General features: G+C 37.3%; 1 long non-coding RNA gene across 4 annotated transcripts; it reads left to right on the forward strand.

Moving 5' to 3' along the window:
* On the forward strand, positions 1-27,811 carry LOC140511332 (uncharacterized). Of its 4 annotated transcripts, none has more exons than XR_011969503.1 (4): positions 1-320; positions 4,274-4,385; positions 11,549-11,640; positions 16,608-27,811. It is a non-coding gene; the product is annotated as an uncharacterized lncRNA (long non-coding RNA). The 4 variants fall into 4 exon arrangements; XR_011969504.1 differs by lacking the exon at positions 4,274-4,385 and having other exon boundaries at positions 5-320; positions 16,608-16,730; positions 18,308-27,811; XR_011969502.1 differs by lacking the exon at positions 4,274-4,385 and having other exon boundaries at positions 4-320; positions 11,549-11,623.
* The last annotated feature ends 5 nt before the right edge of the window (positions 27,812-27,816 follow it).

The following is a 27,816-nucleotide window of genomic DNA, read 5'->3' on the forward strand; positions in this document are numbered from 1 at the left end:
AAGAAAAGAACCACTCAGGGCTCATTTAATAGTTAACCAAAGGACATTTACTTAGCCTTAGCAGGAAAAGGGTATTCAACAAGGATATGCGCTGGGAACACCTTGAGTTGATTCAGCTGAGCAAAGCTCCCTTGCCTGAATTGCCCATTGTTTTCCAAATGCCAAGTATCAAAGCGCACACCTGGAACACTTCATGCATATTTTCTGTACTTCAGAGTCCTGGAAGTGATGTCAACGGCAAGATCCTTTAATCTCCTGAGTCGGTCGAGTCTCAAGGATGGTCTCAATACCTTTTAAAGAGAAACCAGAAGAGAGTAGAGGTTAGTATATTGTTCCCACCATCCCTAGAAATCTGGATTAATCACCCCTAAATATTTAATCCCTTTCTGGAAACTCCACATGTCTTTGGGGGCTTTTACGAGCTTCTTTTCTTTTTCTTTTTTTTTTTTTTTTGCTTCTCAGAAAGAGGGATAATTTTCAACCTCCAGTTGTATTTCCAGTGAATTTCAGGGATTCTTGGAGAAATTTTGGGTATCCTTTGTTTTTTCAGGGACCTGGATGCTACATAAAAATAAGCAGTGAAGTCACAGCCTAGCTTATCTGACTTCCTTTCACTGATTTTTATAACTGAGATCCTCTTGCAAAGAAAAGTAAGATCTGAGTCACAGAATCAGGATTCTTCACAGGCTTCATTTCTTTTTCCTACTTTTTATCATTGGCCTTGAAATATTTTTGAAAGTTTTGCAGTTGATTTTTATATTTTTAAACATAACATGTAAGATATAATTTGTGCTTTACGTTACTCAAAACTTAAATCACTTTTGTATTAACTTGGGTGTTTAGGGAGACACATTCACTTTTTTAGGCCAGATGACTGATTTCATTGTATTATATATAGCACCATTTAGTGCACTACTTCTCCATGACCTTCTTATGGAACCACAGATTGACACCCAAGTGATAAAGGTCATGTTTTTACTGTAGGTCCAAACTTACCACCAGAAGGTAATGTATACAGTACGGAAAACCCTCCTAATTCATATCCATTTCTCCCTTTAGAAATACAGCTGAACTTAACTGTTTCAGGGAAAAAGGTGAATGTATAAAAAGATTTAGAAAGTTTGCAGAAAGACATCAAATTAAAAAGAGTCTTCCAACAATATCCAAGACTCTCAATCCAAAATATAAGTACTTAAAATAATTCAGACTTCTCAAATAAAAATAAACCAGTTGCTGACATTCTGAGAGTCCTTAGGATTTTACATTGATTAAATCACCAAATACTTCAGAAGAGTGCTTTGGAGAAACAAACAAAAAAGAAGTGGAATGAAAAAGGAGATGAAATCAAGATAATCTTAAGAGATAACGACATAGTTATTTATTAATGTAAGACATAGGATCTTTATTTGGAGTTGTTTTTGCTAAGTTTTAATTAATAAAAGAAATAAGAATTTTAAAATATGTGTTCTTTTAATACTTTTTCTTCTATACATTTCTAAAGCATGCAACCTTCACTCTGTCATCCTCATCATTCTCATACTGTCCCACAAAAACCACTAGGAGGCAGACTGTACTCCTGGGATCAGGATCTGATCAGTGACCTTTCATGTTATCTTAACCATAACCAAACTTTCACATTATTTCCTATTCCCTCATCCTAATTTCTAGTTCCTTTTCATATATTGATTCCCTATAAGCTCCTGAAGGGCAGGGACTATCTTGCTTTCTTGTATTTGTGCTTAGTACAGCACCTGCCATGTAGTAAGCATATGATAAGTGCTTTATCATTCATGCTATATTATAATAGATTACTTACTGAAGAAACAAATCTAATAATTTCAGTACTAAATGTAAATGGACTAAACTCTCCAATAAAAAACTAGAAGGAAAAGGAATAATATATTGGTCCCAGTGACAGAGAGAAGGAACATAATCAAAAATGGAAGAAATTATTAGACGTAAAACCAATAGGTTTTACTGTGCATAGATGAATGATCCCTTTAGAGCTTATGGTTTTTAACTCCAAGAGAAAATGCAATTGGAACTATGTCCATATAAGTTTTTTGCCCAGTACATTTGAAAAATAACCTGAAATTTTCAAATATCCTTATAGTCATTATAGAATCCAGTTTGGCATCTATGTTGCTATATATGATTGAGCACCCAATTTAAATGTTTTGGTCTTCTTAGAGCTCTACTAGTTGTGAAGGTTTGTAACCAATATATGGCCTCGTCATTTTAATATTAATAGGAGCTACTTATCCAATTAACTTCAAAGGTATGGAATTAAACTAAGTTCAAAATTTTAAAGTTATCCTATAAAAATAAATAAATTATTATATAATCTGATTGACTTCCAGTTAATAGGTTTTCTAAAAGCATTTCTTCAACACTCTTAAAAGCCTAACAAAAATATTCTTTGAGGATCTTCAATTCTGTCAGGACATGTTGAGTCAAGTACAAATGAATCAAAAACAAGATAATAAGCTGTTTAATAGAATTGTTTTCAAGACTCTCATTCCTCTATCTGAGTGTTGCCAATATTTCTATTGTCAGCTTACATACATTTTTTTAAATAAAAAGATCAAAATTATTCAACCAAAGCTCTTTACAATATGTTAAAATCTCCAGAGATAATGAAAATTTCATATAATTTGTGACCTGGACTAATACTGGAGAATTCTTTTCTGGTCTCCACATAAATAACAAACCATTTTATTTTTAAGAGCATGTTGGTACCACATACCATCTAAGAATAATGTTGAACTCAATGATTTATGACTGAACTTTTCAGAGTGAAGATATAGTTAGTATCATATTAGAAACTAAGCACAGTCCTACAACAGAAATAAAAGCCCATTACAAGTGTCAGTTCATCCACTGTTCATCCCTATTTTATGACAAAGTTGCACCTTGGAAAGTTGAGTTAGCTATAGTTCTGTTGCAAAAGAGTAGTCAAACGAATAAGTTGTCTTTATGTGTCTTAAGACATGTCAGTATAGTTTTATTTTGTCTTCAATCTTAAACAAATGTGTTTAGGTTACAGATACTGAGATAAGACCAAAGACAAAGAATCCAAGTTGACTATTCATCCTTCAGAGAGCTCAAAACAGCAATTTATACCTGGTTCTGAGTTATATATTATATCAATATACTTTGATTTAAGGAGATGGTTTATAATTCCCTCCATATATCTCTGCTTTTCTCTGTAGCTTTTGGGTACAATTTAAAGTAAAAATCTCTCTGAAATTATAAATGTTATATATTGTTAGTTTTTGTGATTGCCTAAACTAATATTTATGCCTATGTTTTGTGTTATGTGTGCTTTATCCCTCATAAATATTTTGGGTTGAATGTCTCTGTCAATATGTCCATCTTAGAAAATAAAGTCCATAAAAACAAAGATTTTATTTTTTTCTGAATCTAAGTCCCATTCCACTTAAGAAATTGATTAACAGTAATGACAATAATGTAGAAAAGGAAAAAGTAGTAGGAGAAAAAAGAGGATGAGTAGCAGGCAGAGAAAAGAGGAGAGGTTTCTAGCTTTTACAGAGTAGTATATGGACTAAGCTCCTCCAGGATTTAAGACAGTCCCCGGCACATAATAGGCACTTAAATGTTTATTGACCGATTATATGTTCACTACACGGCACCTTTCTTTCAAATGTTTCAAGTACCATATGTATGTATACTCATGTCACTCTTGTGTGTGAATAATGCAAAGTATTCCTATGGACAAATACAATGTTCCCATGATACTGAAGGACAAGATAGGCCCTCATCCATTGGGGAAAAGTCTCTAGAAAGCATCTCTCAGAAAGCTATATGTGAGTCCTACAGTAGGGCCAAGCCAACCAACCTTTACTCTGATAGGAAAGAGGCTCATTCTGGTGAAATCAAGAGATTGTTTTCATTTGGAACTTGGAATTCCAGGTCTATCACTTATTACACAACCCAAAAGAGCAGTGGTAAATCAGGTCAACTGTATCTTTTAATTCAATCCAAATGAGACACACATTATTAGTTTTGTCATTGTCATCACCGTTACCAATAAGTATTTATTGATTATTTATAACACGGTCAGGGCCTATAAGACTTGACCCAGTCATTCCCCAGTTTATTTTTTTTAATATATAACAAATTTTATTTAACCTGACCAAAAACAAAAACCCATTTACATAGAAGGGTCTTGAGCCTCTTCATTCCATAGTTTTAGAGTGAAAATTAGGAGGCTAAGAGTTGAATTATACTTTAGAATAGCCTTTGCTTTCAGGTGAATGAAGCTGATAATTCATGGCTCTTTGAAGCATCTACTGTTGTTGGCAGTCTGTCTACTTAGCAGCTTCTTACCAGATTCATGACCTGATGAATCACAATGACTATCGGTGAGATATTTATGTATTTGGAAGGAGTACATGGGATGAAGATCTCTATGTTCTCTTTGAGAACCAAAGGTCAGCTGTCTTCACTGATTTTTTTCTCACCATATTTCTCTATCACTGATCATGGGACTTTCTTGGCATATGTTCTAATCAATCACAGGAAGAAAGGACTCCTGATCATATCTTTCAGTCATAGCCACATAAGACCTTATTAAGAACTTCCTGTTTATATGATGTAGTAAGCCTTAAACAGCATTAAGATTTGGGGGATTGTGTGTGTGTGTGTGTGTGTGTGTGTGTGTGTGTGTGTGTGTGTGTGTATGTATGTATGAGACAGACAGAAAGACAATACGTATGCTATCTGTATACATACACCCACTATGTGCAAAACACTGGGGGAATCAAGTCAATGTGCCAGGCATTGTACCAAGCTCTGAGGATACAAAGAAAATCTATTTCAGGGGTGGGGAACCTGAGGCCTCAAGGCCCCATGTAGCTTTTCTAGGTCCTTGGATATGGCCTTTTGACTGAGTCCAAATTTTACAGAACCAATTCTTTTATTCAGGGGATTTGTTCTGTGAAGTTTGGATTCAATCAAAGGGCCACATTTGAAGGCCTAGAGTGTAGCATGTGGCCTCAGGGCACTTGTGACCTGGAGGCCACAGGTTCCCCACTCCTGACCTAGTCCCTTCCCTGAGGGAGTTTATAGTCTCCTTGGGGAAATGATACAAAAAGATAACCAAACAACACAGTAATACAATAGGTGCCAAATAAGTAGACTAAACAATAACTGTAATGTGTTATTAAAAGACAGCTAGGATTCAGACAAAGATGAAATGGTGGGGGGGAGATGAGGGTGAAGGGAAGCAATATTTAGAATGTGCCTACTATGTGCAAGCACTTTACTGGTATTTACTAGCTGTACAAATCACTTAACTCTGTCTGCCTCAGTTTCCTCATCTGTCAAATGAGATGGAGAAGAAAATGGCAAACCACTCCAGTATTTTGGCCAAGAAAACCTAAAGAGTCAGACACTGAAACAACTAACAATGGAAGTAAAAATACGTGCTGAGTGCTTTACAAATATTACCCTATGTGATTTCTACTCTAACCCTGTGAGGTAGGTGCTTTTATTATCCCCAGTTTACAGGTGAGGAAAGTGAGGCAAACAGAAGTTAAATGACTTGCTGAGGGACACATGGCTAGAAAGTATGTGATGCTGGATTTGAAGTTTTCTAGACTCTAGGTCCAGCACTCCTATCCACCTAGGAGGGGAAAATAGGCATGAGGTAAGGAGGCAGGAAAGTGCAAAATACTTTTTCAATTCTTCAATGATCATAGAATTAGAGCTAAAAAAGATGTTAGTGGACACCTAACCCCGTTATTTTACAGATGAAGAAACAAGGGTTCATAGCTTGAATGACTTGCCTAAGGTTATACAGCTAGTAAACTGCAGAGCCAAGATTTAAACTATCAGGTCTTATGACTCAAATTCTGTGTTCCTCCTAGTACACCATATAACTTTGTTATTACATCAGTGTGGATATTCTCCACTAATGCAGATTGCAGCTCCACTGTAACCTGGCGGGAAGTCTTCCAGAGTTGTTGAGATCAAACATTTCATCTCTCTGCAGCCAACCTGGTGATAAACATCTCTGACCTTATTTACGTTGATTCTGAGATAGCTTATATCTATCAAACATTGGTCAAATATTGGGCCCCTATCTGAAGCCTTTCTATATTTTCAGGACCTGACATAGAATGTAGGGTTCTTGGCTTAGTCACCTCCATACCTTAATGAGGACCTGGAGATCTTTAGTGGAAGAACGTAAGATAAATTAGTTTGCTTAGAACGTAGGGATGTGGTAAAGGAAGCAGAAGATGAGGATAATGGAGGGTTCTGAATGTCAGAATAAGAAATTCGGACTTTATCTTTAAATAAATATGATAATATATTTAAATAAAATAACGATTTTATTCATCAGAAATCAGGTCCTTATTAGGGTACTGTACTCAGTTCTCCACATTGTTATTTGAGGATACATTAAAGATTACATAATTCACAGGATTCAGAACAATCTACCGACAATAAACAAGTATGGAATATCCTAATCGTGTTAGTTTAAGGTTTGAGGTGAGTAAAAAGGCTCCTGAGGGATACAAAATTTACAAAAATTTGGAAACCATGGAAGAAAACTCTTTTGTAGGGATGGGGAGGAGGATAGACAGGACAAGAACTTTTAGAAAAATTGAAATATATGCAGTACTTATTTTTAAGGGTCCAATATAGAATCCATTGTTGCTTTGTTAATTTTGTATTATAATAATGTATTATGTATAATTTAACTTGCTCATAAAATTATCATGTCTGATATATTAAACTTCAAAATGTATCTCATTGCAACAATAATCACAAGTTTTCTAATTTAATTTTACTTTCAATTTACTCAAAATTTCAATATTGGTTACAAATGAAACTACAAACAACTGAATTTTAAAGAATTCAACATCTTCCTTCATGCAATGTGTTGGTAGTAGGCAGAAACTTGTGAACGGAAGAAAACATCAACAACCAGGAAATTATTATATGTGAGGATTAGTGTTCTTCACAGTATCAAGCACACGTAGAAAACATTCATTTCCAAGAAAGACATAAGGGGGGGTGAGGGAGATGCACAATCACTTCACTGAATATTACATTTGCCACATGGAACTTCTGTTAGATCATCTATATTTGGAGATGCCTGTTTTGGTATCTGAAAATCACATTTTGGGTGATGTTTCCTTCTACATAATTTGCACTATGGAAATGCTTCCTGTGCTAGATGTTGGCCATACCATTTTCTACAGGGGGAAGAAAATTAAAATGTAGCTTAGGTGTTAGACTATAAACAGTAAACTACAACAGGTCTAATCAGAGACATAACTAGGAATTTTTTCCCTCGGGGTAAAAACAGTTCAAGACTGGAATGACCAGAGGCAGTGGCAAAGAAAACAATCCAACCACGAGTATTGCTACACTGTGAGAGGAGGTATTCTGACTTTCATCCATCGCTATGGACTCTAGGATGGTTAGGGGTGAGGGAATGGGAAAGTAGATCCAGATTAAAAGGGCATCATAGCAATAGAATGTTACAGGTGACAGCATACCACACATAGTGTAGATTGGTAGGATATTGCAAGGTGAAGTGAGGGGATGGCATTTTTTATTCAGTTGTTTTCAGTCATGTCTTACTCTTTGTGACCCCATTTGGAGTTTTTGTGGCAAAAAGTGGTTTGTCATTTCCTTCTTCACCTCATTTCACACTTGAGGAAACGGGCAAACAATTTGGTTGAGAGACTTACCTAGGGTCACACAGCTAGTAAGTGTCTGAGGACAGATTTGAACTCAGGAAGATGAGTCTCTATCCACAGTATCACCTAGCTTTTGTGACTGCTCAAGGTTCATAAAAATAGTCATCAGTAGAAGTAGAATTGAAGCCCAAATCCACTTACCTCCAATCTAATGTTCTTTCCACTCCAATATATATGTATGTGTGTGTATATATAAAACAATAGAAAAAGCTATTTCCAAGCAGGACATGATTGATCAATTACCACGTGAATGGTCCAGGCAATAAGTTCTGTAGGAATTGAAAGGAGGGAGGGATGACAATGGGCTAAACTGGTCTGAAAAGTTTTCACAGAGGAGGAAAATTCCCAACTAGGACTTGAAGAATGAATGGCAGTGTCTCCTAAAGGCAAACATTCATCTTACTCTTGCATGCATCACAGTGAGTTTCAGAAATTATTTGGGGAGAGTAAAGGCTAGGTAGTAATATATGAACACCTTATCTTTAACACTTCATCCATCATTTTAAAAAGTCTGAGACTACTGCTCTAAAACAGCTTTAGAGCCAATAAAAGGCCATTTTTAGAGCCTGTGTGCAATAGACTTCTTGGCTTTGAATTAAGTGGCTGAAGTTCAACCTGAATAAGGTAGACTGATGCTCATTAGTAAAGTTGCCAGTTCTCTAGGCACTAATTCTATGAAGCTCGATTAGCATTTGTTCCACACTCAAGTTCAGTGGCTTAAAAAAAAAATGGGTAGAGGCAAGTGGACGAATAGAGCCACTGGAGGGTAATTCACTGAAACACATGAAGCCTTTACTTTCTGCACTGCAAAGATTTAGTACTAAAATGCTGCAATGAGGTCTCTTGTTCCTAAAATTCATTACTGCAATAAAATACACCACAGCATTTTCATAAGCTATTAAAGCAAACATTTAAAAGTAAAGCACATTTGATATCTAGAATCCATACAAGATTATATTTTTCCATGTGTTTGCTAACCAAGAAAATCTGGTCATTTGCAATTGGTCTCCCTGTCACTGAATCAAATTAGCACACTCTCTAGAGCCCTAAAACAATAAATTATTATTTCTCCAGTCTTATGATTTATAAATTATTTAGGCTTATATAACAACTTGAATTACATATTCTCTTCCTAGTTGTTCTGTTACTTTATCAAATGTCGATTTACTATTAGTCAGAAGATACAGGGTCAGCACCAATTTTCATGTTAGTAAAAGTCAAATGCACTGGGGTTCATGATATATCTTTGGGATTAAGGGGTAATCTAGAGGTCCAACAAGAACCTAACAGTGAAAGATAAAGAAACAGACTAAGACCATCCAAGAAAAGATTAAGTTCTGGAGACAGATCAGCTGAAGTGCAGATAACATAGGTTATATAAGAAGAGCAATTGTTGTTTGTGAACTTTGGAGGTCACCAGTGTATTGGATTGAATTATTTCAGTCCTTGAGGAAATGGGAATAAAATCCCTATTTGTTTTATATTTCCATTGGTAACAGGAAGGAGACATTAATTGATCAATGATTGTACAGGAATGTGGACAGAACACCCCAAAAGTGAGAACATTCTTGATTAAGGGCTCTTAAATACAGAGAGTGTGGCAATTTGGGTATAGGTCTAGAATTATAAGACAAAGATCACCAACTCCACTCTAACCCTCCTGTATTACTAAAGGATAAATTCTATCTCTTTGGTGCTAGATGCAAAGGACATGATGAAAACTGAAAAGTATTTACTGACCCCAACCAAAATATCAAGTGGGTATGAGATCTGAGAAGGAACAGAATAGTGAAAATGTCAGATTGACTCAAAGGATTTTTGCTGTACTGGCTAAGTGCAACTGTTAGCAAAAGGGCTAAAAGCGTCCTGGCGCCACAACCCCAGGTTGGCTTACAAAAACAGGCTCCCTAGGATCAGGAAACTTCATAGTAGCTATGATTCAGCAGAGAAACCACTGGAGTAGAGTAATATAGTAAGGCCTGTGCTTTAGGAAAATCACTGTAGCAGCGTGTGAAGAATAGACTGAAGAGGGAAAATGAGCCTGGGGGACCAATTAAGAGGTCACTGCCATAGTCCAGGTGTGTAATAATGAAGAACTCTCTTAAGATGAAAGATAGCTATATTGCTAGTTTAAACTTATCAGATTGGCTAACATGACAGAAAAGGAAAATGCTAAATGTTGGGAGAGATGTAAAAAAATAGGGATACTAATGCACCGTAGGTGGAGTTATGAATTGGTCCAACCATTCTGAGGAACAACTTGGACCTATGCTCAAAGAGTTATGAAATCATGCATATCCTTTGACCCAGCAATATCACTACTAGATCTGTATCCCGGGAGACCAAAGAAAAAGAGAAAGGATCTATATATTAAGATCTTTATACAAGCTATTTTTGTAGTGGCAAAAAATTGGAAATTGAGGGGATGCCTATCAGTTGGGGAATGGCTGAACAAGCTGTGGTATACGATTATGATGGAATACTACTGTGTTATAAGAAATGAGCAGGATGTTTCCAGAAAAACCTGGGAAGGCTTATATGAACCGATGCGAAGTGAAATGAGCAGAACCAGGAGAACATTGTACATAGTAATAGCAATATTGTAACAATGATCAACTGTGAAAGCCTTAACTATTCTGATCAAGACAATTCCAAAAGGTCTAAGATGAAAAATGCTATCTACTTCCAGACAGAGAATTGATGAACTCTGAATGCAGATTGATACTAATTTTTTTCACTTTTTCTGGCTTTTTTTTTGAAGTATGGCTAATACAGAAATATGTCTTGTATGATTTCACATATGTAATGGATATCATATTGCTCAAGGGGAGGTGGAGGGGCTAGAGAAAGGGAAAGATTTGGAACTCAAAAGTTTTTTAAAATGTTAAAAAAAGAAAAAACAAAAATAGCTATGTGAAAAGTGAGGTAACAAATGTGAGGGATATTGTGGAGGTAGAAATGTTAAGATTTGGCATGTGAATAAGAGTAAGGAGTTGAAGATAATGTCTGGATTAGAAACTGGGAGATTGCAGGAATGGTGGTGGCATTGATAGAAATTAAGAAAGTCAGTAGAAGGATGGGGGAGTATTTGGGGATGTAATTCTATACTGGACATGTTGAGTTTGAAAAGTCTCCATGATCCAGCTCCAAATGTCCAGAGTGAGTTGAGACTTTAATGAGAGAATCTTTCTTTAAAACCAGGATAATCCAGAATCCAGGAGTCTCTGAATCTAGGCACCCAAGTAGGTTCCAAGTTCCAGAAAGTTCAGAAGATTCTTTGTCTTAGATTAGAAGACAGTGGTGAAGGATGTTTAAAAGGTACTAGAAGGCAAAAGCCCTGGGGCCAAGGCTAAGTTTCCATGTACTGGTTCCAAGAAGGAAATTGTTTCTTCCAGGAAACTGACAAATATCATCAAAGTCTTAAGCCCTCAGGCAAAAACTTTAATATAGAGCAGAAGCCCAGGATTTGAGTTAGATCAAAGATCCTTAATCTTTTTGTGCTGTGAACCCCTTTGACAGTCTGGTAAAGCCTATGAACCCCTTCTCTGAATAATGTGTTTATTTTTAAAAAATTTATAATTGAAAGAAATGTTAAATTTCAGTTAAAGTTTAGTGAAAATAAAGAGAAATTTTTTTCCCATCCAAATTTATGGACCACTTGAAATCCTCCCACAGGCTCATGGACCTCAGATTAAGAATCTTTGAATTAGACAAACTATGTCAAAATAAACGTTAAGAATATGTCTATTTTTTATCCAGTCATGAATTTAAATGCTAAGATGCTTATGTTTTCTTTCTTTTTTTAAAACCAGAGCTATAATTTTATCAATAGTGAGCCCAGACAAGGAAATAACTTTGGAGATCAGCACATTCTCTGCAACACACAGGTGTGGAAATGTTTATGGTAAATGTTGTTATTTTTGATTTTACTAAAAAAGAGTTTACCTAGATTTAAGGGTTGAATAACTGCAAAATCCCTGGCTGTGACTTACTGAGAGGAGCCTTGCTCTTTGAGTGAACCATATTTCTATTGGCATGTCAAGCCATTCTAGTGAAGTTTTCTTTAAACTGAAGATTAACTGGTACCTCCCAGACCTTAATTTTCTATAGGGTTTTTCATGAGGGGCACCTCAGGTCTAGCAGAAAGTAGGATTTTGGGGGGAATAGCAACCTTCTGTGTTTGTTCTCAGAGCAGAAACCATATATCCTGGTTCTCTGCCTTCACCAGTCCATCCAACTAAAAATCTTTTGATGTTCATATTTTTTAAAAGCAAAAAGTTTTCATCTTTTTTTCTTCTCAGCAGTACTTTCAGACTATGAACTAGTTTACAAGGGAAAGAAGGTGGAAAATTTTTTTTTTAAAAAGAACCTGGACAATTCAATCAAATAAATGTTTTCATCTCAAATATCCAGATGAGTAGGGAAATTTGTGTATAATAAAGCATGACTTTCTTCTCTGTTTAAAAGAGTGCTTCTCAAAGTATGTCCAGGGATGTTTATAATATGATTGTCAATTTTATTTCTGGCATGAATTAATAATTTGTTCATGATATTTAATAAAAACCAGACATTGCCTCACTGGTGTCTCATCAAAGGTAGTGCCGTTCACCCATTAATTCAAGTGGCAGTTTTATTCATAGTAGAAACTGGGACAAATGACCTGAAAGGTCTTTTACCCCATAGTACTCAGACTAGAAAAGTTCAAAAACTATGGCTCTAGATGGCACAAGTGACATGCCCCTTTTACCTCATATATATCTAATATATATAGATGTATATGTATATGAAAGACATATATATGAAAGAAATATATATATATGAAAGAAAACCTTTCTACCTCATATATGTCTATATTTAGATAGATATTTGAAAGTCAGAAGAAAATCATTCATTCATTTATTCACTCAACAACTCTATTAAACCCAAACATGTGCTAGGTGCATGATGGAGATATAAAGGTAATTAAAACTGCCTTTTTAGAGTCATGAGTTGACCCTTCATGCATGGGCTTTGGCCATAAGTGTTCCCTACATGTGTTCCTCTCCATATGAATGTTCCCTTTGTATATTCACTCTTTCCACTGATGATGAATATATTTGTGAGACAGTGTGTCTCAGATTTATGGAGGAAAGGAATGTTTTATTACTTTTCTCTTTAGTAAGGAATGTCTTTTGTTTTAAACTTATTTTATCCTCTGAATGATTATTTAAAAGTAAACACATTGATGAGGGCTCATGACTTTGGAGAGGATGCAGACCTACTAAGAACCTTGAACATAGAACAGCTTCATCTGATGAACCCACTCTGTAAGTTTGTTTTGGGGGAGTCTACCCATAGGTGTTAGATATAGCTTGCCCCTAAATACTACATGCCCTGGGGTACTATATATACCATAACTCTGGTAAAGACTTTGATAAATGCATAAGGATGAACAAAGAAAGAACTTCTGATTAATGAAATAGTTTTATGCAAGAGGTGATATTTGAGTTGGCTCTTAAAGTCAGGCAGGATTTCAAAAAGCGAAGATGGGGCAAAATAGGATAGACATAAGGCTTTTGGAAATGCAAGTCAGGTAGCTCAAGAGAGAGTTTGGGGCTGGAAATAGAGATTTAGGAATAATCTAAAGAGAAGTAACAGTTGAAGCTACAAGAATGAATGAAATTGTCAATGGAGAGAATTTAAGCAGAGGAAAACAGAGGAAGGGAGAGGAAGGAAACAGGAAAGGGGAAAAGAGGAAAGCAGAGAGAAGGAAAGTAGAAACTTGAAGAAAGCTGAATTGAGTAAAGAAGAGAGGAGAACAGGAACAGGAAGAAGGCTGAATAGAATTTAGCTGCCAGTTACCTATTTCCTCTCGAACCACAATAAAAAACTCTCTTTTAGCTGTGCAACAGCACTTGTGTTTGTCCTTTCACCAAAGTAAAGGATTCTGGTTCTTTTTAAACTATTGTGAGTAGAACTGCTATGGGTAGGTAATACTACTTTGTAAGGCTCTGGGAGAGAAACAATCTTCTTAAAAGCTTAAACCCTAAAAACTTTACCCAAGCCTCCTCGATCTCACAGCTACGGGGCATTATTCAGGCTCAGACCTATTTATTGGGCTTAACGTGGTAATTGCAGATATCTGAACACATAGAAAAGTGAGCCCTGTGGCAACCCATTTTGATAAAATCTGCAAGCTATGAAATAAGTGAGGCATACAAATCTCTAAACCCAACAAACAGGCAATTATTTAGCTAATTGAGGTGTGAATGGGAGCACATTTTTTACCCAAAATGATCCAGGTGAAAGAAATTGGGCACCAATTTCAGTAAGAGTCAGAAATAACATCCACAGTACTGATCAGATTTCTTGAATTAAGAATGCAATGGTTCTCAAACTATTTCATCTTAGGGACCCTTTACATTCTCAAAAATTATTGAGGACCCTTCCCCACAAGGGCTCTTGTTTATATACGTTAAATGTAGTGCTATTTACTATATTAGAAATTAAAATGTTGTAGTATTATAAAAATTGTTTTGTCCTTGTGGGTTCCCTGAAAGACTCTGGGACCCCTAGGGGACCCAAAACCACCCTTTGAGAACTGCTGGCATAATGAATAGAGAGCTAGACTGGAAGTGAGGAAGACATAGTTTCAGATTTTCTCTTTGACAAGAGCAACATGACTCTGGGTAAGTCATTTAATTTCATTAAACTTCAGTTGTCTCATTGATGTAATGGGTACAATAATACCTATAGAATCTACCTCATGGGGAAGTGATGGAACACAAATGAAATAATACATGTAAAGTGCTGGGCAAATGTTGGCCCTTATTCCTGATGATACCTGGTAAAAGGTGTAGCTCCCATAAGGCATATTTATGTCCAGGAAGAGTAACTGATGATTGTGTAGGTATTTGATAATGAAGATAGATGAATTTATGGATGTTTAAAAACCTGTTTTAATTTGTGACTTTACTATTTCCTCACAACGTATATTAACAGCCCTAAATATCACCCCTCTTCTCTCCTTCCTTCCTCTTCCCTCCTGGCATTTATTGAAACTGCATAACTTACATAAGATTTACTTCTCAAATCTTTGTACTGACTAATGGAAAGCTTCTGGGATGATTTTTTAAAATAATTATTGTTTTCTGAAAAATTCATATAATATAACATGTGACAGATTACCCTAGTCATATATTTTGATTCACAATGACTAGATACAAATATAAGACAGAGAAGACATCGTATATATTACTAATCAGGGAAGAAAAAGACCTCTCTAATCAATGTCTTGCAAAACCATTAACCAAAGTCCTAAATTGTAGCACATATAATTGAAAAATGAAAATGATCCATCTACCCATGACAGGATGATCGCCATTCCATAAAAATTCTTTTAATGCATGTGTGGGAGGAAAGGACCAACTGTACTCTCCTATAATTGGCTCAATAACAGTCTTCAAAATTGAAGAACAAAGGTAGTCAACCTGACCAGGGGCAGGGGCCAGAATTTCCCAATTTCACTGATAAAAAAGCCAGGATACTGCCTGCCCACTCTCACTTTTAATCCCTATTTTATTTCTTAAAGTGAATTAGAATTGACATGTTTACAGAATCTGTATTCATTTCTAAGTGAAATCTCTTTCATTTTACATATGTGAATAAAACCCCTCAAATCCTCAAGATACCTTAGAAATACTCGATACTTACTTATACCCCAAACTGCTCTCAACCTGTAAAGTATGACGACCTAATCCATAGAAAGAGCTTGAATTCTGCAACAGGGTATCCAGCAACCTTTCTTCCTGTGGAGAAATTACTTGTAAATTTCTTTATGTTAAGATAATTGCTCCCCAGGGTTCAAAGTAAGGAAAGGACAGTCAAGTACTGAAAGATGTGAGTGAGGCAGGAAGCTGAGCACAAAGTATTAACCAGGAGGAGTTGGTAAGAGAGCAAGCTACTGACACAACAGGAAAAGATGAAGAGGAAGGCATATCACAGTGACATCTCACTTGAAGATCCAACAGATAAAGGCTTCAAGATCTAATAGTAGACTACTACTATCTACTGTTTAGAGATGTCTATTCGACTCATGATAGAATTGACCATTGTGTGTATCAATTTTATTTCAATTCAAATGTTTTTTCCTATTGATAACTGGGTAGAGTACCCTTATTTTTGTTGTTGTTTATAAGTTGTCATCTTATTTTTAACCTTTCAGAAGACATGATTTAATTTCAATCATAACATCAATACAATTTTAATGATGTTTTCCTTAACAAAGGCTTCAAGGTCCATGCAAGAAATCTTAAATCTCATGCACCCCTAAGATATCAGGTTGGCCATCCATGTAAAATACTTTCCTTCTTTCCAGATCCATTACACTGATTTTTCAAAAAGAAAAAGTTTTATTGGTTCTCTGTGCTTTTTGTTTTTACTTTATGGTTATTCTGAACTTAAATATCAAAGGAAATGGACACTTTTACACAGACATACACATACATTTCATATATACATATTAGAACAGAAAAAGAGGATTGTACAAGAAACTGAAAAATTTTATTATGTATAGCTTACTTGTGTTTTATTAAACTATGTTCATTTCATGTTACCACTACTTTATCCTCTGAAATTTTCTGAAACAGAGAGTAGTGAGGGAAAACTGACCAATAAAGCAAGTATTTCATAATAGAGTATGCCACATGCCACACCTGAAGTCCCTCACCTCTCTCCTGAGGGGAGGGCAATTTGTCTCATCATTTATTCTCCAGGGCAAGGCCTTTTAATCTGGGATCCATGAATTTATTAGGTTTTTTTTAATAGTTATATTTCAATATAATTGATTTCCTTGGCAATCATATCATATATATTTTATTTTATTCATTTAAGGGCATTATTCTGGGCTCTCAGCTTTTCTTCTAAGCTTGGTGTCAGGATCTCCTGCTGTGGCCACAGCCCTCAGACAAGATGGTAGAGGTTGAAGTCAATGGATTTCGCCATATTGGTCACCAGGTAACCAGGGTTGCATTTACCTCAGGTAAAGCCATCAATGACCCCTTCATTGACCTCAACTACATTGTCTATACATTCCAATATGATTCTACCCAACACAAGTACAAGGACACTGTCAAGGATGAGAAGGAAAAGCTGGTAATCAATGGAAAATCCATTGCTTTCTTCTCAGAGCATGATCCCACCAATAACGAATGGGGAAATGCTGGAGTCAAGTATGCCATAGATCCACTGGTATCATTGCTATCATGAAAAAGGCCAGGATTCACTTGAAGCATGGAGCTAAATGGGTCACTGTCTCTGCCCCTATTTTTGTGATGAGAGTGAATCATGAAAAATATGATAATATTCTTAAGATTGTCAGCGATGCTTCCTGCACTATTAACTGCTCTTTCCCTCTGTTAAGGTCATTCATGATAACTTTGGTATTGTGTAAGGAGTCATCACCAGAGTCAATGCCATTGCTGCTACACTGAAAAGGGTAGATGACCCCTTTGGCAAGTTGTGACATGATGGGAATGGCACTGCCCAAAATATTATCCCTGCTTCCTCTAATGTTGCAAAGGCTATAGGAAAAGTCATACCTACACCAAATGGGAAGCTCATAGGCATGGCCTCCCATGTTCCTACTCTCAGTGTATCTGTTGTGGATCTAACCTGCTGTCTAGAGAAACCTGTCAAATATGATGATATCAAGAAAATGGTGAAGCAAGAATCAGAGGAACCCTTGAAGGGAAGAGGACTACTTTGTGTCCTGTGACCTTAACAGCATCACCCACTTTGCTACCTTTGATACTGGCACTGGTATTGCCCTCAATGACCATTTTGTCAATCTCATTTCCTGATATGTCAATGAATGCAGTTATAGCAACTGTGATCCCACAGTCTACATGGCCTTCAAGAAGTGAAGTAGAAAGCTATGGATCTTCATCCCTAGCCCAAAAGAGGAGTTCCACCATTAGGAAGCCCACAATCTCTAATCTATTTCCCTATATTGGGAAATCCTATGCCCCATTCACAGTCCTTGCCTCAAAGTACCCCTTAAGTAGGGGAGAGAAGCATAAAGTCCTATGTTGTATACCATCAATAAAGTCAACATATTTAGTGGTGGTGGGGAAATAAAATAAAACAAAAACTAAAAAAAGAACATTATTCTGAACAAGGGTCCATATACTTCACCTGCCTGCCAAAGGAGTCTATGACACAAAAAAAGTTAGATATATCTACTCTAGAACCAAATCTGATCAGCACAATTAACCTATTACATGGTATTAAAGTATTATACTTTGGTTTTAGAAGATTATGCGGATTATACCTTCAAGTACTAAAGAAAGAGATGGTTACAATTTACATATTATTACATGGTTTACAATTAATGGGAACTTTTGTGCATATTCTAAAGAGACCTTATCTTAGATGATTATAAGCATGAAGATAAGATGAAAGCTATAAGTTAGTCTATTTTGGGAATGACATGAGGTAAATGGAACCTCACTATGCTCCACAGTTTCAAGATGCTAGAGCAAAAGGTTGAACACCTTTCTTCTGTTTTAAAAGAATTTTGTCCTCTTCTCTAGTCTGATTCAAGGGATGTCTGGAGGTTGAATTGGTTCCTGAGCTGATCCAGTGTAAGAAAAATCTAGACTAATATGATAAAAAAGGAAAATGTTGGATGTTGGAAGAGATGTGGGAAAAGCAGGACACTAACGCACTGCTGGTGGAGTTGTGACCTGATTCAACCATTCTGGAGAGCAATTTGGAACTATGTCCAAAGGGCTATAAAACTGTGCGTACCCTTTGATCCAGCAATATCATTGCTAGGTCTGCATTCCAAGAACATCCAAAAAAGACAAAAAGACTTGTTTGTACAAAAAATATTTATAGCAGCTCTTTTCACGATGGCTAAGAATTGGAAATCAAAGGGATGCTCATCAATTGGGGAATGGCTAAACAAACTGTGGCATATGATTGTAATGGAATATTGTAAAGGACAAGTAGGATGATTTCAGAAAAACCTTAAAAGACTTGCATGACCTGATGCATGGTGAAGTGAACAGAACCAGGAGCACATGGTACATAGTAAAAGCAATACTGTTCAATGAAGAATTGTAAATGGCTTAGTTATTCTCAGCAATACAATGACACAAGACAATCCCAAAGGACCAATGATGAAGCATACTATGTGCCTCCAGGGAAAGAACTGATATTGTTTGAATACAGACTGAAGCATGTTCTTTTTCACTTTCTCTTGTTTTTTTTCTTTTATTTGTGCCTTCATGTATAAAATTACTAATCTGAAAATGTTTTACATAATTGCAACAACAAAAAAAGGTCTAGAGATCAATCCATTTTACTGTAAAATACCAGCACAAAGTGGAATTCAGATTTATCAAACATTCATAGATTTAGAGCTGCTGCTAGGGTCTTTTCAAAGCCATCTATTTCAATCCTCTCATTCCGGTCCTCTCATTTTACTCACAAGGAACTGATACTTGCAGGGTTTCAGTGACTTGCCCAGGGTCACAAAGGTAGTAAGAAGTCAAATCAGGATTTGAATTCAAGTATTCTGATTCCAAATCTATCACCCTTACCATGTATCACACTGTTAGATCTAGATTCTACCTTGTTCCCTTAAGGTTCTCTTCAAGCAAGAACCACAGAAACTGGAGTAGACTTATGGACCAAGACTAGAGAAGTGGGATCACACTGACCAGCCATTGGGGATTAAATAATTGGGGACTTTTCTCTGGGGAATTTGCCCTATACAATTCAGTGCTTAGTTGGACCCTGCTGCATTTCTAGCTTCCATATTTCTCCTGTGCTTGCTGGATAGTAAACAAGAATCACTATTAATAATAATTTTCTACTGCATGTCCAGGACAATCCATCCAAAGAAAATTGGAACTTCTTCTTTACTGGAGTCCAGTCCCATCAATTTGATGCTCATTTTATACAAAGGCCATTGAACAGAATTAATGTACCCAAACAAATAGAGTTTGTCCTTGTAACTGATTCAGGGTATGACAGGAAACAAAAGGGCTGCCTTAATGGCCTCCTCTGGGAAATTTATTTTCAGAACATTGAGTTATTTTCTCCTGGCCTACGAGACTAGATTAAAATCTTGAAAAAAATAAACTTAGTTGTCTGTTCCCATAGAAATCACTTTTCAATGTAGCTCCATTTAAATTCTCTTGTAGTTGTTTAAGTCAAACAGTGTTATGATCTAGGGCTATTCAGCTTCTTTCTATTTCCTTATACCTAGGAACCCCCTCTTAGCATGTGTTCCATACTTCCCTAAAGGAAAATAGAGTTCAAGAGCTGTAAAGTGCCAAAAATCAGGGGACCCAAGAGCTTTGTGGAATATCACTACTACCTTGCTTTGTGATATTTCAGACAATTACCCTTGTATTTTCTTTTCCTGTAAAAGATAAAATAAAGCAGATCTGGAAGATCCTAGCTTTAATCTGGCAGGCTTCCCTATTCAGTCAGCCAGAAGGCTAGCCCTCGTAGTACAACACATTTCTGGAAGTGTGGCTTTCTCCTGCCTCTCTGGTATGCACTGAAACCCCATACATCCAAATGGCCTAAATGTAAATCTGGAATCTTCAGTAAATAGCTCGTAAGGTACCCCTTTATCTGCTGTTAACCGTGGGAATACTAGACCTTCCTCGAGAAGTCTTGTAGTAGCATCCTTTGGGATGCACAGGGCTACAACTAGGTCAAAATACTTGTTAGCTATATGACAATGGGCAAGTTGCTTAACTTTGCTATATCTCAGTTTCTTTGTTTAGAAAATGAGAATGGCAATCATTTCACTGCCAACTTCATAGGGTTGACACGAGGCACATACTTCATAAGTTTGTGCTGCTATACAAAGAGGAGAGGATGATGATAAGGTGACGATGAGCATGATGATCAATGATAAAGATAACATGGGGATGAATTAAGATGCCATCTTAATTTTTTGAGGGTCTAAATGTACAGAGTATAGATAAAGACTCCAGGATTTTGTCTTAGAAGGGACTTTTGACACCATCTAGTCTAACCTCCTCATTTTACTGATGAATAAACTGAGGCACCGAGGAGAAAGAAAGGAAGGAATGAAATGAACATTTATTAAGCATATAATATATTATGCCAAACACTGTGCTAAGTTCTTTACAAATATTATCTTATTTTATCCTTACAACAAGCATGGGAAGTAGGTGCTATTATTATTCCCCATTTTACAGTTGAGAAAACTGAGGAAAACTGAGGTAAAGTGGCTTGCCCATGGTCACAATAAGTATCTAAAGACAGATATGAACTCAGGTCTTCCTGACTCCAGATCATAGCAGTGATGAGTAGCAGAGCTGAAAGAAGAAAAGGAAAAGGACTAGGTAAATCTATATAGTACCAGGATGCCTTAGAAACAAGATGGCAGGATGAACTCAGGCCCCACTCCCCCAAATGAGGCTCAACCACTTCTAACCTAAGAGATCTCTGACCCTTCAGGTCAGCTAAACTTCTCTCCATTTCTCCCCTTCTTTGGATTACTATCAGGGAGTTTCAGAATAAGGTGGAAGAAAAGAAGGAAGAGATTTGTAGCCAGGGTGACTGCAGAAGGGAACAGGTGGGATAGATAACTCTTACCCCAATTATTTTTATTTTGGTTTAGGTTTTTTTCTCTTCTCACTCAAGCATTGGTTATGCTTTTCATTTTAAAATAAGAATTAAAAACTAATATTATTAAAAGTACATAATTTTATGAACAACTACCTTTTTTTTTTCTTTTTGCCAGAAGAAGGCATTTCTGGTTTGAAAATGTCAATAGGAAATGGAAATTAACACACACAATTCTTTGCATCTAACTTTTTGACCAATTATCTAAATAATAAGCCAAGGAATAGTCACACTTTATTTTTCAAGTTGCCAGAAATCAGTATGTTGTTGTAGTTTCATATACTTTTAATAACATATAAACTTCTTGTAATTCAGTCATCTCGGTCCTGTCTGACTCCTCATGACCCCATTTGGGGTTCTCCTGGCAAAGATAATGGAGTGATTTGCCATTTCCTTCTCCAGATCATTTTACAGATAAGGAAACTGTGGCAAACAGGATCAAGTGACTTATCCAGGGTCACATAGCTAGTACACTTCTGAGGTTAGGTTTGAACACAGGTTCAAAGGCCAAGCCTGGAGTTCTATCCACTTCACCACCTACCTGCCGTTTATATGTTATATAAACTAACCTTTCACTAATTAGAAAATCCTGGAAAGAGCGGTAGTCATGAATTCATTCAACAAACATTTTATCAAGTGCCTTTGTGCCTCTTTAACCACCAGGAAGACATATTCTATTAGCCAAGAACAGTCATTCAACTGAGTAATATCAGCCTGCTTATCACCATTACTGTCCAAGAGTCCAGACCTGGAAGACAGTACTGCCATTCAACAGTACTCCACCTGGGGTCAAGTTCTAAAGCTGACTACAACAGGGACAATTTCTTTGAGTTAGACCATTCCAGCCTGCTTACGACATCAAGGCTCCCTGCAAATATTTTGGCAGCTGGGGCCAGTCCAATTAGAGGAGTCCAGAAGAAGGAGCCCAAGGCACTCTCTCTTCAGACTATGTAGGCACGTTTCAAAGGCCTTTCTGTACAAAGCAAGGCTTTCTCATAGGCATCTGGGTCAGAAAGTTACAAGCAAGGTTTCAGTATTTACTAGCATTTTTTTTTTCTGTACCATATTTACTAGTCTCATTTCATCACTTGTTGCCCTCTGAAGAGTGCCTACTTGTTAGGGATGGCTCTTGTCTTACCCATACTCAGAGTAAATCCTTCACTATCTCTTTTTAGTAAAAGTCAGCACTGAAGGTCCCCTCTTGGGGCTCAATGCTTTAGAATAAGATAGTCTGGATTGTTTATAATAGGGCTTCCTGAAACAAAGAAAGCAAGCTTTTATCCTCTAGGATTTCAGACCATATTCTCTCTATGCAGATAATTTTGGAAATTTAGCTACCAAAAGAAAGTACAACTTCTGCCTGTATGATGACTTTTCTTTTTTAAGAGCCCTACTCCCATCCTTTGTGACACATTCAGAACATAAGCCATCTGTGTTCATACTCTTAGCAATAGTTAAGAATTTGGGGAAAATTTCCCAGCTCAGTATACAACCATTTAATTTTTTATTCAAGTGAAAGTAATTCTCTGTTATGGAGAAGCCAAAGAACTACAAAGCTCAAATATTCCAAAGTATGTGTTCAAAACCTTCTTGTTCTATCACCATGGAAAATTTTATGACTTCATGAGTTTTATTTCTAATGGTGTACCAGATCCGAAGACCAAAAGAAGGCTATTTGTGTCAGGAGACAATGAAGTGGGGAGTGTGCCTTTGGGGTCTGTATTTCGGTAACAAAGTGAGCACAGGAGACACAGAAGCTAGGAGTCCAGGACTCCATGGGGTTTCCCTTAGTCTTTTCCTCTGTGTATTCATCACAGAGCATGGGCTATGCACATAGATAGGGCACATAGGGCTTGTGGGCTGCTTGCTAAATTCCCCACACAAAGCATATCAGTGCAAAGGGAGCAATGAACAAAAGGTTAAAAAAAATCAGATTCTGTGATCAGATTCAGTTTAATTGAATGATGAGTTAGCTAAGCTCATCCTCCTGTTTTCTCTTTCTGAAGGAGAATGACTGTGGGGACATCAGGCAACCTTACAATTTGTCTAATTAGCAGAATCCATTGCTACTTCCTAGGAAGGCAGATCATCAATCAAGAGGAATTTCAGGTCAGCAAAGCAGGGGGGAAAATAAGCCACTTGTTTAGCACAGCTTTGCTAATGAAAAAGGTGTTAGGCCTCGAGTCAAATTCCAATTCTTCAACTGAAATGCCATCTGACGTTGATGCAGTGAAAGGACTACATGCCTATCAAATTCTCCTGACCTTGATAGGTTTCTCTGAGAAAGCTTGAAGTCATTTGGTGGGTATTTTCATCTATTTTCTTGCGATTCATTTCTGATAGGGTGGTAATGTAAGTTTCATGCTGCAACACATAATAAACAAGGAATTTCAAAGGAGAAGCAATGTAAAGGATGTCAACAAGGAAATGTAGGATCAAAAGAGATGATGGGCTTCTCATGTGGGGAGAATACTGAATTAACCAGTTGGGAGCATGTGTGCTGCCTGAATATTCTCATAGAGGGACTAGGGAAAGGGACTTCAAGAAAGAAAGGCCCTCAGCACTTTGGGCTCCCTCCCTGTGGTAAATTTACAGGAGGATATGGGCAAGAGATTCATAAGGTAGGGAGGCATGGACAACTTGTCGTTAGCATTGCTGAAGGAAAAATCCCTATGCATAAGATCACAGATCCATGGGAGTTTTAAGCGGTGTAGATTGTGTTTTAGCCTCCCAGTGTAAAAGTCAGAAAGACTCCGGAAACTTCTGATACATCCTAGAAATAAGAGTAATCTTCTAATGCCCCCAAGAACACTGGGTCTGGAGTCAGAAAGACTTGAGTTCAAATCTGGCCTCAGACACTTCCTAGCTATGTGACCCTGGACAAGTCACTTAACCTCTGCCTGCCTCAATTTCCTCCACAATACAGTGGCGATAATAATAATACCTGCCTCTTAAGATGATTGTGAGGACAAAATGAGATATTTGTAAAGCACTGCAAATCTTAAAGCACTCTATACATGCTGTTATTATTTATTATTAATTTCTACCAAATAAAGTCCAGACTCCTTAGCCTAACATGCAGGGCTATTTATAACCTGGTTTCATCATAACTTTCTAGCCTTATCCAACACTACTGTTCTTCAGTCAGACTGGACTACTACAAATACCTCCCATGTTTGATCACTTTTACGCTTGTGCTCACACAACTTGTCACGTCTGCAACCTACTCTCCTCTCCTATGCCATCCCCACCTTCTGCCTGCCGAAATCCAGGAGTTTTCAGTGATTGTATACCAAAGACAGAATTGTCCCATACTGTCTGATACATAGTAAGCTTGCTCTGTCTGTCTTTCTACATATCTACCTTTCTACCTATCATCTATCTATCCATCTTTCTATCTTTCCATCCATCTTTCTATCTATCCATCTAAATATTTACCCATCTATCATCTATATATATTTCTTTCTCTACCTATCCATCTATCTATCTACTTATCTTTCTATCCATCTATTCCCCTATCTCCTTAGCCATTCATTTATCTATCCATGTATCCATCTGTCCATCCATAATAGTTGTCTGATGTGTATGAAGAGTGCCAGGAACAATGTCTCCCCATGTAGGGAAGCTAAAGAGTTAAGTACCTTGAAGAGACTGTGGAGCATGCGTAGAAATCCTGTAATTCGTTTCAGTCTACTAGACAACATGGTAAATGGGAGGCTCTTTGATTGACTGTGGAAGCATTCAAAAGCCTTAGTAGATTTCTACCAGGTTTCTTCAATATACTTCGTGACTCCTTTGTTTACGTTGCCTTGGGAGAGGCAATGACATAAGGGGAAGCCCTGGAGCTTTCTCCTCTCTGAGGCCAGGTGGCCCCCTGAAAAACTACTTTATTTTGGTCTCTGCGTTTGTTCTTTTCTATTTTAGGTGAAGGAGATTAATTTGGAGGTCATCAAGGGAGTAAGCCACAGGAATCCAGGAACTGGAGTCTGAATATCCCTTTGTAAAAGCCAACTGATGTTAAATGGTTAAATGGAGCTCAAGAGTTAATGATTGGCTCCTCCAAAAACAACACAGCTGGGGGGAGTTCAAGTAGACAGCAATAGAGAAAGATTGCAGGATTCTAGGATAGCAGAATCCTGAGGGGGTAGATATAGCTGATCTGGCTCTGGTAGAGAGAGTGAAAGCATTCTCATTATCTAGCCTTCTCTCTCTCTATTTCTGTCTCTCTGTTTCTGTCTATCTGTCTGTCTGTCTGTCTCTCTGTCTCTCTCTCTGTCTCTCTGTCTTTCTCTGCCTCTTTTTCTCTGTCTCTGTGTGTCTGTCTGTCTTTACCCCTCCTCCCCTCCCCCACAGGAAATGTCCAGGGACTAAAGGCTAAATACTTCTAGCCAGGCAGGTGTTAGTCTAGAAATGAAAGAATTAATCACTTTGCTTTGATGAAGAAACCCTGAGTCTCTTGGTCCTTCCCTATCCCCATGACAGGGGAAGGGCAGTTGGGTGTTGTAATAGTTAAAAGGTGAAACAGCTTTCAGTTGACTCTTTTCTGATGCCCCTTCAGTTGACATCATGCAACTCCAAGACTTCCAGTATGGAGCAGAGGATGGCCTGACCCTTTCCCATGCTAGCATCATGGTTACTAATGCACCTGGAGTAAGAAGACTCCACTAGGGAAACTTGCACCTGGCTCCATGGATGTTGTTTCTGCCTTGTGTTCCCTTTTCTGAGCAGGTCACTAAGCATCATCCTCAAAATGAACAAGTCCTTGCTTGAAGGTGACCTTGTGAGTTCAAGAGATCTTGGAGATCTTGTGTGTGAAGTTGACTGGTGAATTTCCTCATTGGTAAAGATGTCCAGCAACAAGAGGAAGAGACCAAGAAAACATGGCCTTTGAAGGACACGGTGCAAAGGTGAGGTGAACTGTAAAATGTCTCATCAGCACTTCTACACACTATTTCATGCTCTGATGAGGTTTAAACATCAGCCTCTGTGAACAGATTGTAAAATGAATAAATTGTAAAATTTATTTTTAAATTGTCAAATATTTAGATTGTAAAATATAAGCAGTAATTATGTGTGCAATTGATGGAATAATAAGAGGCATATTCCTCATGGGGAGAAGTTGCAAAGAGCAAATTTAGGCTTGATATCAGTAAAAATTTCCCAGTGGAGCTGCCTAGTATTGGAATGGGTTTCCCTGAGAGGTGATAGATTGGTTACCCCTCCTTGAAGGGCTTCAAGCAGAAGCTGGACAAACATCTGTCAGGTATGGGCTGGGCTCAATTGCCACTGAGATCCTTTACAACTCTCATAATCTGTGATTCTGTGAACTTAAGTTACAGCATCCTGTTTTTAAGTTATATGTCAATGAGTGCTGTGCTGTTAATATGTGTTCTGAGTCTCTGATGTTTAGTACTTCTTTTGTGTGTAGGGATAAAATTTCTGCCCTGTACTTCGTTCACAGGACACACTGAGTACCTTTTTTTTACTCCTTCCTTTGAGGAGAACTAAACATGAGCCAGAAACCTAAGCTCTAAATAATTTCTCTCTTGGGTGCCAAGGTAGGAATTTAACAAGCTAAAGAAAATGAAAAAGGAGAGCCCAGGGCCCCAGAGGAGGAGAATCTGCAGGAACCTCCAGGTCCTCAAGTGTGACCCTTTCATGAATCCAAACTTCACAGAACAAATCCCCTTAATAAAAGGATTTGTTCTGTAAAGCTTGGACTCAGTCCAAGTCCTTACATAAGGACCTAGAAGGCCACATGTGGCCTCAAGGCTGCAGGTTCCCCACCCCTAGCCTAGGCTTCCCTCCCTTGGATTGAACCTCATCTAAACCACACACTCTTGAGTCTAGACCTCAGAAGGGCACCTGAGTGCTGAAAGGAGTTGGCACAGTGCCCCAGCCCATGAACCTTATTATTACATAAAGAAATCATAAAGTTATGAGGGACCTTACCTATAATCTAATCCAACTCCCTTATCTTATGGATGAGGAAACCGAGATCAAGAGATGAACCTATTCACTGTTCAATGGCTATATCAATTGTTAGACCTCCGTGACATTTTCCCTGATCCCTCTCTCTTCTGTGTAAGCATTTTATCATTCCTTGAGAACCAGGACTAGGTCTTCTTTACTGCATATCTCTTTTAGCACATGTGCACAGAACCCTAAACATAATAATATGATGAACGCTCACATTTCTACAGCTACTTACTATTTTCAAGGCTCTTACTAAATGCTTGTTGAATAAGTAAATAAAAATAAAAATTTACAAAATGTAAATTGAGAGTAATTGTTTTTAGTGGGGTTTTTTAAAGCCACAGAATGTTAGAATTTAAGGGCCTCAGAAGTCACGTAGCATAGCTCTTGTTCTATAGAGGAGGAAATGAAGACCCAAAGAGGATAATCTACTTCCCTACTCCATTTA

Source organism: Notamacropus eugenii, chromosome 6, assembly GCF_028372415.1.
Source record: "Notamacropus eugenii isolate mMacEug1 chromosome 6, mMacEug1.pri_v2, whole genome shotgun sequence".
Taxonomy (NCBI): Eukaryota; Metazoa; Chordata; class Mammalia; order Diprotodontia; family Macropodidae; genus Notamacropus; species Notamacropus eugenii.